The sequence below is a fragment of the Varroa destructor genome, unplaced genomic scaffold (assembly GCF_002443255.2).
Source record: "Varroa destructor unplaced genomic scaffold, Vdes_3.0 BEIS01000006.1, whole genome shotgun sequence".
NCBI lineage: Eukaryota > Metazoa > Arthropoda > Arachnida > Mesostigmata > Varroidae > Varroa > Varroa destructor.
The window spans coordinates 28,886,743-28,902,023 of record NW_019211459.1 but is presented as its reverse complement, the minus strand read 5'-3'; the positions used below and the strand labels follow the sequence as shown (position 1 = coordinate 28,902,023).

The window sequence follows — 15,281 nt, the reverse complement described above, 5'->3', positions numbered from 1 at the left end:
TGTCTGAGATACGGTTCAGAATTCGTTTTCCCATCGAAGATGATACTAACAGAACGCGCTTGTTGCACGCCCTTTACATTTTGAGCCAAAAAGAGCGAGGCCGAGGGCCGCGTTGTCCGGATTCCATACAGCGAAGAAGCAAGGTGGCAAGCATGCCCATTTATTAGATTCTGCCACGTCTCGAGTGCAGCATTTTACTTGAAGTAATTTCATCTGCTAGAGGTTGAAGTGCCGGTGGCTGAGGACTACCAGTGTTGGTTCTTCAAAAATGAACACCTCACTAATTATCAACCCCTCGTTGACGTACCCATGTCCGTTTTTATCCACGAACATTGTCCCTTTAGATTGCGCCCCCCGGTTGCTTTGCGTTACCATCTTAGCGATACCCGCTTGGAGATCTCCTGCCGCAACTTTTATCAGACACGGCGTATGGTCTGCAAGCAATTAAATGGGACAGCGCTTCTGTGTCGGCATTAAACTGACATTGGGCACTGGGACGTTCATCGTCACTGTGTTCGCCGTTGCGCCTTAGTGCGATTCATAAGACGTTGCATTGCAGGTCCGGATTCTTATAAATCATATATCGAGCACAGGTGAGTCCATACAGACCTGCGTCCCTAATCAGTCTTCGAATCTGGTCCACTGATCACGGATTCTCTGAAGAGGTGAACGCCTTGCTATGCATATAGTAACAGTAACTGAGTACGACCATAAAGATAATTGCTTACAGTAACTCTGTAAACCAGATGTTCATTTAAGGGTTGTAACTTTAAGTGATACATTCGTTTATGAGCCCAGAACTTTACGGGTTAAATTTCTGAGTTTCGTCAAATCATTTAACCATCAAATGTCACTTTCTTAAGGAGTACAGTGCTATAGACATTGCAGTAAAAAAAAAACATGATCGTTTACGACACCAATACAAAAAGAGTTTATTAATGTTATTATCATAAGATATTCACACGATCGAAAACTGCAATACAATGCAGCTCGGTAGTAACCCTTATTTCTGGCTCTTCATCTGTCCCGTAGTATACGCAGAGTCTCCTTTGGATAAAGCTGCATTCTACTGCTCTATTCAAGTTTGCAGGCCAGTGGCAATCGCTAAGGGGGCGATAGGCGACTGTTTATCGGATAGTCAAACTAATGGATCCCCTCGTTAGCAGGACCGCTGGTAGACCGATTCGTACAGCGATAGGACTACGGACGCCAAACACCGATTTTCTACGGGGAAGTTAACTGCAGCTACCGCTGCCGCCACACCGTAATCTATTCCACAACGTAGCTCAGACTACATTTGCGTATCTATGTGGGCCGGCGCCCTACTAATGTAAAACTGGTCGACATTTGTCACTCTTGTGGTGACGCCATATCGATGTTATTCTTATGGTGGCTTGAAGTGCTTTTCGTAGTGCACTTGCCTTTAGCCTAATAGTAAGAGGCAGTTGATTTCTGCTAAAACGGGTACTTGAAGCCAACCGTGCGTGCCGTTAGGGGGAACTATAGATTAAACTATAACTTGTAGTAAAGGAGCATTTTATATATATATATATATATAACAACGAAGTATGTTCGACGATTTATGTAAAGGTTATGAATAAGCCAACAACTGAGATTAAGAAAGAAGCTCCGTACGTGTGTCCTTACTATATATTACATCGATGAGAGAAAGGGAAAATGGCCTTCTTGGTCTCTCTAGTTCATTGTTAAGTATCATGTCATATACCCTCGGCACATCTCATTGAGGTGTTCGCTCTAGGAACTCGTAACGACACCTCCGGGACAGGTCACACTAGCACTGCTGCCGGTCCGGTCTTCTTCAAGCCGCTCTATTAGGGCCGCCGCTACTCTGTGTCTTCTTTGTCTCCCTGCGAGTCAGCAGCGTGTGCACACATGAAAAGAGAAGGCTAGGAAGTGTACTTTAATAACAACAACAACTGGTCCAAGTGTTGAGGTTCTAAGTTGCCTTGCTTGATGTGTTTGTGTTTATCTGTCCCGCGCAGACGGTAGTCGGTCGTCTTCCTTCCCCCAGAGAATGCTCGTCATCTCAGCGAAGTTGCTTGGTGTTGGATACGCTAAAAGCAGGCTCCTCGTGTGTAGATACCAACCCCAAAAAGCAAGTCCAATAGTATTCCAGATAGTTTGAGACCTGGGCCGGGTTATATACTCGGTGCTTTCTGAAATAGATGGCCACTCTGATCTTGAAGGTGCCCCAGTTTGTTCACTGGGTGGAAGAGGGATGATCTTCTTAGCTTCTCGTGGCTGGAGAATGTCTCGGATAATTTGCCGTCATCTCGAGGTAAATAAAGAACAGAAGCTCGCATTGCTATTTTTTGCAGGCTTTTCCTTTTGAAACACCCAGGCGGCGGAACTTTGAGATGCCAACTGTAACATGGTAACCGAGCCTTGGTCCAGTCACCACGAAAACGTTGTATTTTATTATTAAGTCAATCCTGTGTGGATTCTATTGGTAAGCTCTGCTCTTTATAAATTATCCCATTCTCACTTGCCTGTCTTAACTTAAAAGGCCTATATTTATAAGACCAATTGGTGTTTTTCACCTGAACTTTGAAAATGTTATACCTCTGGCGCATGTTACCGAGTGCAAATACTACTATTAGAAGCCCAGCACGAACTAACAACCCTGCAGGGGCACTTAAGAGGCAATTCGTGTTTCCCTTGATGCTATCATTATTATCACGTTTTTATTAACTTACTTCCAACCACTCCCAAACGAAGCCTTGTCGTAGATAGCTTAACGTCATATTAACTGATCGTGAGTCTACTTAATCGCAATTTTAATAACAGTTCATGTAATAGATTCATGTTAAGAGATGTAACTAATTCTTCACTGTCTTTATGGTGCGTCTACGTGTCAATACGATTCTCCTAGTTAATTTGTTGTAAATTCGTCTAAACTTTTCCCCCCAAAGAAAGAACTTTACCGTTATAGATATAATCGCCCAAAACTCTTGTTGCCCAAGCCCAGAAAAACGTCTCGGTAACTCACTGTGACACAAATCCTAAGGCCCATTGCAAGCATCTGTAAACGTTCAGGTCGGATTATTCTAGAAACGCGAAATAAAATATAGATACAAACCCGAGATTTGAACTCGGAGCGCACATTATATTTTCGTTATATATATATATATATATACATGTCTATTACATGCATGTACATGCTTCGAAAAAAACAGCACTGCACGGAATTTCTGAAAGCTTTTAAAGAAAGTAATTCAAACTATTGCTAATAAGATCAATCACGAATGTTTGACGTTTTACATCCGGTATGACTATTCGTTGAGTACACTTCGGAATCTAATGGAGACCGACCTATACGTTTGATCAAGCTCGACAAGTTTTTCATCTTAAAAATTGATTATCGATACTTTGGTCCATCATATTTGACCAATTCATTTAATGTGTTTGTGTCAAAATATTATTTTATTATATGTCCTGGACATCTTACTATATCCAGCGCAAAAACAATAGAGAGAAAATTGTTCCAATTTTATGACGTCTCAAAACATAAACATACTTTTTACGTTTTTACATAGCTCACTCACTGCAGACTTCTTTGTCCTGTCATTAACCACTGAATCATAGTTGACTGGTTTTTATAAGGATTTTTATATAACACAAGGGCCCTCAATTAGAGCCTTACAGTTCGTCTAAAAACTTTTAACAAAAAAAGGAAAAATATTTCTGCAACTCGTTGGTTTGCTTGCGCCATTTAGTGTCCATCAATGTGACTAGGGCAAACACCTCGAATGAAAATTCGTTAAACCTTCATTGTCGCACCTATTTTTATTTAAAAAAATAATACTGCTAGTTCCTGAAAGCTCCGTAGAGTTACCTAAGGAGTCAGCTTATTTAAGCAAATTTCGATTTCAAAGGATCAACTTCACAGTCGTTAGAGCTTCGTAGCCGTCACAGATAATCATCTGCCATTAATACCTATAATCGTATGAGGCCTACGCGCACGATAAAACCCCATTAATATTTTACCCAAAAGCGTTTTCACTTTCGAAGTCTTGCTAATAATGACGCCGTTTTATTTTTTACCGTATACAGAAAGAGATCCCGCACTCTATACTACCAGAGGTCAGCACAATAGGAGTCATCAGAAATGTTGGGAAAAACATATCGTCGAGGCAACTAGTTCCGGAAAGTCAGAAAGAATACATGAATATCCACACGTTAAAAGCGGTAGTAATTTTCCTGCGTTCTATTTTGAGGACGAGGCGCGTCCTTTAGCTCCAAGAGCCCTCGCAACTAAAACGTTCAAGGCTTACCTTCTTCTGATTTGTACTATTAATTATGACCAAGAAAGAAAGCAGTATGCAATCTTACGCATACCATTATAATACCCCGAAGTTTCAAGTTAAAAGGGCAATCGTGCATGTTCTCCCCTAAAAGAACTTCAATCATAGGCAAATATTCTATTTTACTCATATTTCTATTCAGAGACCTTTGTCAGGCCACGAGCAACAAGACAGCCAATACAAAATAGGCGCGATATGCCGCTAGCGCGTAGTGGCTGCATCAATTTGAAAACAACAGGTACTCGTAACCGCAAATAATATACGGGCGATTTCTGTTTTTTTTTTTCGAGCATATTTTCTTGATGAAGGGAGTATAAATACTGCCATAGCGTTTTGTACTGAGTGAGAATGCTATCCGAGATTTTTCTCGTATGTGCACCTATAATATTTGTTCTACAAAATGGAGCTTCGCAAACTAGTTTCTGCAGACAGATGTGAGATTGTGAGCCATAGCGAGTAGCTGGGTTTAGTGGCGCCGTTATCAGAAAGTCGGATGCGGCCCTTAAACGGCAAAAAACTTCCGACTACCATTCGTGTGGGCCGTGTTGTTCCTGTCCTGTTTCGGGACGCCGTCCTTTATTGTTGTAGTGGCGATAGTGGTGATGGCATGCCGCTACCGCCTGCCTGCCTCTTGGCTTGTCAGCTCGTGTTTCGACGTCTGCCTCTGGACCCGTTCTTTTTGTCCTTCTTACTCTATCTTTCCCGACGTGCGTGTGTTCCTGGTGCGACCATCAGCTTCGGTCCTTCTTCCCTTCTTCGTCTGCCACCACTGCCACCGCAGTATGTGCTGCTCCCTCCACGCTGCCTTGTCGTCCTCTGTCGACATCGGCCCTTCCTTCTTCCTCCATCTCCTCCTCTTCCTCCTCCTCCTCCTCCTCCTCCTCCGCTTCCTCACCCCATCCTCGTCCCAAAGGGACCTCCGTCGGTCGATCGGTCGGTCCGGCCGGGCCCTCGACGTGGTCTCGTTCACCAACTCGCTAGATAGTTTGCCCGCTCACTCCCTTCCAAGCTTCTTCTGTAACGTGGGCGTCCCAAATTGGATTTAGGATGGCGGCTGACTGGCTGGTCCCACCCGTCACCCGGCCAGGTCCGCCCTTCCCCTTCATCATCCCTTATATTCTCTAGTTCCCCTTTGGCGAAGTCCCATCTGCCCCCGTCAGCATACCCGCCCACCCTGACTGACGTCGCCTTGCTTTGACGCAGGGTGACGTCACAGCGAGCCTGCAAGAGTCGGAAAGGGAGACAGGCAGTAACAGCGCCAACAACAGCGGCAAAAATAGACGCTTCAGCAACCACCATAACAGCGGCAGCACTTGGCAAGGGTCTAGAAGACAACACACTCGAGAGGTGGCTCCCGGGATGAGGATTGGTAGCTCTTCGAGGCAAAGAAGGGATGGATGTTTCTTCCATCGTAGACAGTTTAGCTGCTGCTGCAAAGAGAGGAGATCCAACATAGCAACTATCCAGCCACAGTCAGCCAGTTTGGTAAAGAGGGCCACAAGCTGCATGCTTTGGGGGGCTGGGAAGACGTGCGGGAGAGGTGTCCGGCGGAAAGAAACCGGCCGCGGTAGCTGTAGCGGCACCGGCTGCCGTCGTCGTGGTGCTTCTATTGCTGCTGCTGCTACTTTTGCCGCTGGTGGCGGAAGCAGCGGCAGCAGCGGGGCGGTGGCGGCAGCGGCAGCGATACCAAACGATGAATTGGAGAGAAGTGAGGGGACATCGGGGCAAAGCCGACGTGCGGCTTTGTACCCACCCTCTCTTCCAATTCTCTGAGCTTCTAAGCTTTCTTGTGGGATGTGGCGGTGCTAGTGGCGGCACGGGGCATCGCTGCCAGAGAAAGCACCGCGGCTAGTGAATGGGAGGATGAGAAGCGGCAGCGCCAGCAGAGGAGTTACGAAAGGGGACCTAAGAGAGGACGAGACAGTAAGGGGAGTTGGGGGGATGACTGGATGATCAGATGGGAGCTGCTTTCTTTTTATTGGTCCTCCCTGCTCTCTTCCCCACTCCTTGGTCTGCTGCCGCCTCTACTACTGCTGTCACGTCTTGATTCTTCTTCGCCGGCTGTCCTGGCCGCTCAGGGATAGCGGAGACCCGTTCAGTAGCGCCTGTCCCGGACGATGTCTGGTCTCGGCTCAGCGACGGCGTTCGATTCGATCTGCTGCTCCTGGCCTGGCGGCTGTTTCTGCTGCTGCTGTGGTCGCCTTGGTCCTGTGTCTGTCGGATATGTCTGTCCATCTGTTCATCACGATGATTATTATAGCTGCTGATGTTGCTGCGGTTGCCGTTACTGGACAGACTCAGATGACTCGGCGGAGTGACCATTACTGGCTTGCTGAGCACACCTGTTTTTCTAGCATCAAGTCCCATGATGACTTACGCCACTAAAAGGGAACAGATTCCCTTCCTTGACCGACGTTTAGGTGATAGAATCATCACAAAAATGTATCGTGAGCTCAGAATAAAGTACTTTATATAGAAAAAAACTTCCCCGCATTCAGCTGTATATATAGTATATGGTAAGCGGCAAGCGTTTTCTCCTGGCTTCTTATCAGTAAGAAGAATTACGTTTCCTTAATTTATTGCACCCAAAAATAATAACTATAGGAATTACTATATATACCAAGCGAGACAAGGCTAATAACTTGGTTTGATTTTACATATTATTAACTATGAAAAGATACAGTGCGTTTTGCCGTGCTTGGCGATCAGACCCACAGCCTCTACAAGATCCCATCTATCGAGATTCCAGACTACTTGAAAATTTACGAAACTTTTAAGAATGTGGAAATCCTACATCATTTTGGTTGCATTTTTGGTAAACTCTGGCAAACAACTTAAGTGATTTTGTGGTGCCGCTTAAGGCAGCTACCGTTCACTGTTAATGCTGTTAAAACTAGATACCTGTTTCTAAGCGGTATTTTCATTAATAACGATAAACTCTTAAGTCTATAGCTAGAATCAAAGCTGTATTCACATTATACACTTCTTTTCAGGCGCTGTTACAGGTTGGTTTCTCTTTTTTCTAATTATTGCTTAAGGTAACTTGCAACCAATTTCTTGTTTATACTACCGGATTTGTTATTGTGCGAAATCGGATAAACTCAAAACATTATTTTGCAAATCGATTTGGCCAGTACTCCTTCTAGCCCAGTCTTTACGACCCAGTACGAGGATCTTGGAATGTCTTGCATGAACGACTTTAGTTAAAGTCAGTACATGAATTATTCAAGAAATCACTGAACCTCGGCTATGTCTCAGAACCTTCAATGAATTTCGATTTTCTTAGTTTTTGTTTCCGTTAAAAAGGATGGGCGACAAAGTATCACGTACAGTCCTCTGAGTTAATTCTGCTCAGACGTCAGTTCCTGTTTCCGAACAACAATCATACCTGATAACAATGAGACAGACACTGGAGCACTTTACGCTTACTGAAATATATCGTAAGTTTGATCCTATACGGTTTGTTCACGGAGGCAAATTTATAAATTTCATCAAGAAAAAGTCAAAACGCATCTGCTTGCTTAAATCTCATTTGCCAATTTCGCCTAAATTTCTGCATCGGGTTTTTAACGATAGAACTCATCCCCCAGCCAGAGTTTACGAGATTTAAATAAATCTCATAAACTCCACCAACGCTAAACTTTCAGATCGCAGAATAATTTCCGTAAAACATTGGGTACTCATATTTGACTGACGGTATAGATTAGAACCAGAAATCTACCTAGTCTCTGAGCTTATGAAGTGTATATGTTTAGGAAACCTGCGAAGTAATGACATTATTTTTGTCGTCTGCTTCAGCTTCTTGGCTAGCACGACGGGCTTCCGATACTGCATGATTTAAATGGCCATTGCTATCTGAACATTGAAAAATGCCCCGAATTTCCATGGGACTCGCATAGTATTAATTCCTCGTGCGAAACAGCGGTATTTTATTACATACTAGATAGTTTTACACTGTTTTTATAATTCGAGTCACACGTCGCGGGCCGAACGCTCATTACGAGCACCGGCTATTTTAGCAATAACTTACTGTTTTAAACACGATGAATCCCTGCACTGACTGACTATCCTCTGGCTTGCCACTTTACTTATTGTGCAATATTTGGTCGAATACAATAAATCGGGACAAAGCCAGTACAGACTATCATGTCAAATATTATATGTAATTTAAATAAATAAGTTTTGTTGAAAAAAACTTAACCGACAACGTTGCCTCTAAATCCTACTTATTTTTACAAGTCATTTAGAGAATGCTCGAGTAAGATTTTAAGTATTTTCATTGATAAAAGCTCCACGAAAGAATTGCTCAACAACAGGCAAACGGCAAAATTTTTCTTATTATTTAGAAGCAAAAGCCGGCTTTATTCAACAGAAGCGAAGCCCCCATTCGGCCATCGTGCGTCACGCATTGGCTTAGGTTCCCAGTCTTAGCGGCTACGATACCGAACTAACGTGGATCTCTTGTGCATTAGTACTGTATATCTGCTCTTCTTTTTTCGACTCTTTCCCTGCAAGTCACCACTTCTAGTGAATCATTGACGAGCTTAGCAAGAGGCGAACTCAGCCTCTTCGGACACGTCACGGGCATCGGTGAGTGGAACGACGGGTGGACAGAGACCCGCGGAGGAAAGCATGGCCACTAGTGACCACGATCTCAAATGCAAGAGACCATTCTAACGCCTGGATGAACAGTATAAAGACAGAGAGCAAAACCTTTACTGCGAACTACCCAGTAAGTAAGCAGCGCACGCTACAAGAAATGGATTATGGAACCAACTAATGACAACGATATATGTTGGGCGTGCGACTTCAATAATAGCCCGGCCAGTAGCTACAGTCGAATTATAAGTTGTAAGTTACAGAGGAAATTATTGTAGTAGCCCACTTGCTGATTAGTGTTAATCTATTAGAAAATATATAGTACCGCTTATGGAGCATCGAAAAGCTAGCTGTAAGCCGATTTTATACGAGATCGTACCCCAAAAGTTATTTTAACGTCTGATAGTTTAATTTGAAATCTCTAAAATAATTCAAGCTGTCAGGAGGAGTAAAACCAGGAAGAGAACCAGTAAAGGCTCGGCGCCTGTCCATCACTACCATGAACTCTTACAGACAATCCGTTTATACATTTATGATGACAAAAGACTGCGTCGATCTGACATTTTATATCCTGGAAAATGCCACACAACCTTCTATTTTCGAAGCAAACTATATAACATTACTGCTTCTATGAAAATTCTCGGCAACTTATTGCCGTTAGCTCAGTAAACGTTTTCTCAAACGACAGGGAAGCTTGGAAGTTATCTGCACTAAAGAACAAAATTCTGTAATAGTTAAATCTGCTTCATTTCAATGTAGAGATACCCATCAATAAAATTAAGATATATTCAGTTTTGCCAACTCTATACAGATAACATCGAATAAAAACAGTTTGCGGAAAAATGCAATATCTCTAAATTTAACACAGGAGTCCACAAAGGATATGTGCAAGTTCTGGGTCGTCAACAATAAGGCCGAGCCGTAATTGTGGAATTTTTTGAGCTCATTAAACCGGCTACTACTAGTCTTGCGATAACTAAGCATAAAAGTTATTCTCAGGAGCATCCTTTTTGCGCGATGCTGAAGATGTAATTTAACTTTTTAGTGTAGTATCATGAAGCAAAGTGAAATGGACCTTCAGTGGAAGACAGACGGCGTTTGCTAGTGATACTTATAGGTAACAGACTAAATGTAAACCACGTTCATGCTTCTCAATCTCTTGTGAGCTGAGTTGAGTTCATCCCTCGAGTGAGACAAGAGGAATCGTTATATAGGAAATGAGGAGGTTGAATTAGTGAAGCAACGTTCCCTACGTCTTTTCCCTACCTTAGTTTCTTCGCTCCTTGGAATGACGAAAGCCTGACCACACTGCGTTCACTATTACCAAGTAACACGGGATAGTTGCTACCTTGGAAAAGTTGTGTGTGTGTAATATATTCAGAGGACAAGTAACATGCGACTCTGTGATACCGGCTCGTTGAAGCACCACATCGCTAGACGATTTTCGATACGGCAGCAGGGGGTACGGATCGCTAGCCGTCCCGTTCCGAACATTCCGAGGCGAATGAAGCCGCTACGCAGAGTCCTGAAGGGAGAATAAGTTTATGCTGTCCAGCACTCGGCAGCGGCAGCGGATGGCGACCACAGCGCTAATACTAGCATCGGATACACACTTCTGTAGCGGCCGTTTAGTGTGTAGTATCAGGAGCCGCTTCTGCCGTCGATTAATAACATTTTGATAGATTAAATTCCTCGTGTAGGCAGCAACTTCGTTATCGAGTGGACCCTATCCATCCATTTATTATTATCTTGTTCTAGCAAGCATCATCCAGATGAAGACCATGCGATGCGGTCCATACAGCGTCGAGGGAAATTAATACAGGATGGAATTGATTGATAGATAGCATAACACCAGTCTGATTTATTACATACACACAGACAGCCATTGCTCATTTGCGAGCACACGTTCATTGTACCTGTATGCGCACAAAGGCCAGCAACTTGTGACTGTATCAATTACAGTACGTACGCCTCAAAAGTCTGTTTATTTTCTTAGTATTCAGGTAACCCGAACTACAGAGGACTAACGATGAAAGCTCATTGGTAGCGAAAATGTTCGTGTACGGTTAGTGTCGCCCGTCATTTTTAGCAATATGTTTGCATCCGGTATGTGTATTATCGTCCTTCACAAAAAAAAAAAAAAAAAAAAGAGGTGAACTCGTTTAAAGTTGACCTCTTTTTTTGATAGACCGAGGTACTCAATTGAATGATCTTCAATGTTTGTCCAGACAGACATGAGCGACACCCTCGTGAACACCTAGGTGGGCCGAAGGCTTTAACACTTCCCAGTAGCTCTAAACAAGGGAATACTTTTAAAGGTTTCTAACCTATAAGGTGTAGGTCTTGTTCACCACGCGACGGTAAAAAGAGCGGGGCTTAGTTGGCTTCAAGTACGCATATCTTTCGGGCTATACAATATGCATGCTTTTAAGTAATTTTACTTTGAATATGACATATTATTACCAAAGTCATTATATAACCATTTACTAGTTTTTGTCAGATGTGGTGGCTTTCACATAATTGCTTATTTTAACACATAACGCTTTTATATGATTTTTCCCATATATTTTAGTACTCAAAGACAGATTCGATCGATTTCATCGTGCAATTTTATTCTTTACCCCTCAAATATTGACAACACCCCTCTTATTGACAACAAGTTTTCAATAAGAGATATTTGAAATACGAATTATGAAAGTGTTCAGTAATCAGGCGATATATTACTTCAAGGTAGCAATATATCATTAATACGAGGACGAGCAGAGCAATTATGTCTCTGTTAATATGAGTCAAAAATGTTCTCATCATAGTAACGCATTTGCCTGCTAATCTTAGGGAAACGTTATGGTCTACATTCTAATGCGGACACGCGCACACACACGCGCTCTTCATTTCGTGCTGGGAGCCAGCTGACCGATGGAACACCCAACGATGGTGGCAGACGTAAAACTCGGAACATTCAGGTTAGGCTGTTGAAACAGGCCGGATGTGTTGGGTTCGGGGTGCGCCTCCCGAGTCATGGTAACCAGGCGTCCGGCAGTGGAAGTGACGCAAATCGTGAAACGCGCATTAGGTGACGACATGTCGGTTCGTTTGCCCACTCCATCAACTCTGCCTTGCTTATTTTGTCGCTGTAGTATTTGAACGGTAGGTATATTCTTGCCATTAGAAAGCAAAAGCATTGAGGATATTTCTTAATGGATAGCGACAAGCCGCTTCGCTGTTAGGCATCAAAAGACTTATTTTTTAAATGCCTATTATAAGGGAACACTGAATTGCTAATACCCCCAGCACCTTCGAAAGGGACATTGCATTTTGTGGCTTCATCTCTTACATCAAATAGCGAGTCAAACTTTATTTTGGGTCATGAGCAAACTGTTTTTTTCACACTACAGCTTTAAAAGTTTATAATAATAGCCTTATATATTTTTGTTCGTAAATTCGAAAGTCAAATACTTTCCAATTCATTTATCGCTTAAAAAATCTCTATTCATAAAACCCTGTCATGGCCGATCAGCTGACTTAATATTATTAAGTACTTTTGTATCAATACCTAATAGGTAATTGAAGTCTGCCATATTGTCACAAGATCACCTCTTACTCTGGGCTCCTTCGCTTTATATTCTCTTCTCAGCTGATCGGATGATCCAACAAAATAGATGGACAATCTATTAACTCATGGTACCTACCTCGAATATCCTCTGGATGCGTACTGGAAGTAGCCAGTCCTAGGACACAGGCCAACAGCAGCAACAGCAGCAGAAATTGAAGTACCGCACCCACGTGAGAAAGAGGATCAGCCAACAGCGGAGAAGAGTCGGCGTCATCTTATCGGTGCTACCCCCAGATCAGCTACCTCAATCAGGTGCATAAGGAGAACAAGAAAGTTGTTCTTTTTTATTCCACAATCTGTCGCTATGTTATTTCATTATGGCTTGCTTTTTCTCTCTCTGTGCTGGTCAAATTAATTATTACTTGGTCAGAGTAGATTGATGGTGTTCGATTCGTAAACTGTTTTCCCGAGCTGAGTTTTTATGTCAATGTAATGGATTCTTAATAAAACATTGCGCTTTTTTACACCACTCTCCTGTATCGTACTGTTTGTTTATCAGAAATTTAGAGGTGTAAATAGGCTTCATGTTCTTTCTAGAATAAAAATTATTTTCTCGCGAAAGCTGTTTCCTCAGGGTTATCGTGCACTGCTAACCGGCTGCCCGTATGACGATAGCGTCATACTGGAGCTATCAGCTAGTGGCGCAATTTTTACGCTCTTTAGATAAAAAAAAAAAATCTTCGTGTATACTAATAAAAAAGCATCAGCTAATACCTCGCGGCTGACCTTGCAAAAATAGGTCTTTTCAAATACTCAACTCTTTCAGTCCCCGTTACGGTGTAGCATTTTTTTTTTTATTACTTGCTGTCTAAAATGTCTTATCGATTATGTTCTATGCGAGCAAAAATTGAACTCGAAAATTTTCGCTGAAGAGTAAGCAATGTAGCGAAAGAACACACCTCATATAGGTTCTCATTTGTGTGTTTCTATGTAAAATGGAGAAAATGCTACTTGACAGTGACATGTAGATAAAAAGGAAGACTATAACGTTGTGCTAACGCTATTTACTCGTTAACTAAATCATCGTGATCCAAAATGTTTGTATTGAGATAAAGAAACAGAAACAATTAAAATGTAGCTCTTTGACTTTGTTCTTACCGCTTAGCAAGCAACTCGGGTAGCTTGCTTTTTTCTCCTTAAACTGATGGGGGCTTGATTAACGGATTTTAAGTCATAAACAAAGGTAAACATGCCTTCTAGCCCAGCTTAAAACGAACGGCTATCGCCAAAGAAATCAGTGTTCGTATAAGCTAATATTTCCAAAAAAACCGCCTGTGCTCATGTGTAAACCCTGTTTATCTCTACCAGTCTATTCTTGTTAACGTAATTTCATAGCATCGATAATTACATCATTATAAGTTATGAATGGTCGAGAATTACATTACGCTTACGTCCATTTTAATGTCTTCATTTAAACGTAGGGCCCATAAACGAGCAATGATAGAATGCACAGATGTTTGTACAATAGCAGGACCGAGATCATTTTTTGCTTCGTGTACCAACTCTTTGAAGTTTGTTGCACTCGAACATTACCGCCATCACAGGTGTAAGTTGAAGACCATCTAAACTTCACTGAGCGCCTTACGAGCGAATAGGATTCTTCTACTCCAATAAAATTTGCTCAATTGAACACAGCTGGTTATGGACATAGCGTATGGTGAGCCAAAACTGAAAATGAACTCTTTTATTTTATAGTTTATTAGATTTTTGAGATTTTCGGAAATCTTATATATATATTTTAAGTTATAAAGAGTCACAGTGCTGCACTCGAACTTTAAGCAAGAAGACTGGCAACTATGTAAGAATTATTTTTGATATACTTTACCAAAGTAAAAAGAACTCTACGGTAAGTTTACGCCAGCAGATGGATATTGTGGAGACGGGATTGATTTAGGAATGCTGATTTCGTATTGTGCTGCACTCTAGCTTAGAGGAGATTCACAGCGAATGCGAAATGGCTGTTCTTCCACTTTTTTGGACCACTGTAGAGCGATTCAAGTTAAGCATACCTTAATATTCCGACCGCGACGATTTGCCCCCACTGAGCTGATAGCAGACGCATCTACAGGCTTTTGAAAATTTAAAATCCTGTCCACGATTCAGGACAACATCTTGTGAGGCTATTCAGAGGAGAGAAAAGGCTGTAAACATTTTGCAATTCATCTAAGGCTTTGTATGAGTCTGGTGCCGTTCGTTTAGTATTTACAATAACGTCGTATATTTTTATGTTATGTCATTTCTCAAAAACGAAAGCTAATATTATTTATTTCTTAGGCGGAAACGTTGTTTTTTCTACCAAGTAGAGCATATCTGCTTGCGTATCTAGATTCAACAACACATTGAGTATTTGAGCACCAGCCACCATAGTCGTCAACATCAATAGAGCAACCTTATGCCTTTTTTTTTTCAAATGAAGCAAAATCCATCATGCCTTATTATTACACACTTCAAAATATATAATATAATATTTATGGGCCTAGGAACGGGCTTTAATATTTTGATACCTCAATAAACGTTTACGAAGCGTGTGCAAAAAATGAAAGGCAGTTGTTTTAGAAACAACAAAGTTTCTGCTTTTTCTTTCTCAAGCAACACTATTCTGGCTGTAAATTCGAATTTCCTTTTGAAAGGCATACTATCAGTGTGATAATAGAGATCTAATGGCCACACAATGAGTTGCGCTTGTTAATAGTTCACTTTTTTTTTTTATATGTTATTCCATTCATTTAAAAATCCCATTATCC

The 15,281-nt window shown here is 42.0% G+C and overlaps 1 long non-coding RNA gene across 3 annotated transcripts in view; it reads left to right on the top strand.

The window, feature by feature from the left end:
- LOC111252975 (uncharacterized) overlaps window positions 1–12,695 on the top strand; it is a 47,249-nt gene extending 34,554 nt beyond the window's left edge. For all 3 annotated transcript variants that reach the window (XR_015330248.1, XR_002674434.2, XR_015330249.1), the window contains 4 exons: window positions 8,841–9,057; window positions 10,921–10,989; window positions 11,760–12,071; window positions 12,559–12,695. This is a non-coding gene — a long non-coding RNA (uncharacterized LOC111252975). The remainder of the gene's footprint in view (window positions 1–8,840; window positions 9,058–10,920; window positions 10,990–11,759; window positions 12,072–12,558) is intronic.
- The last annotated feature ends 2,586 nt before the right edge of the window (window positions 12,696–15,281 follow it).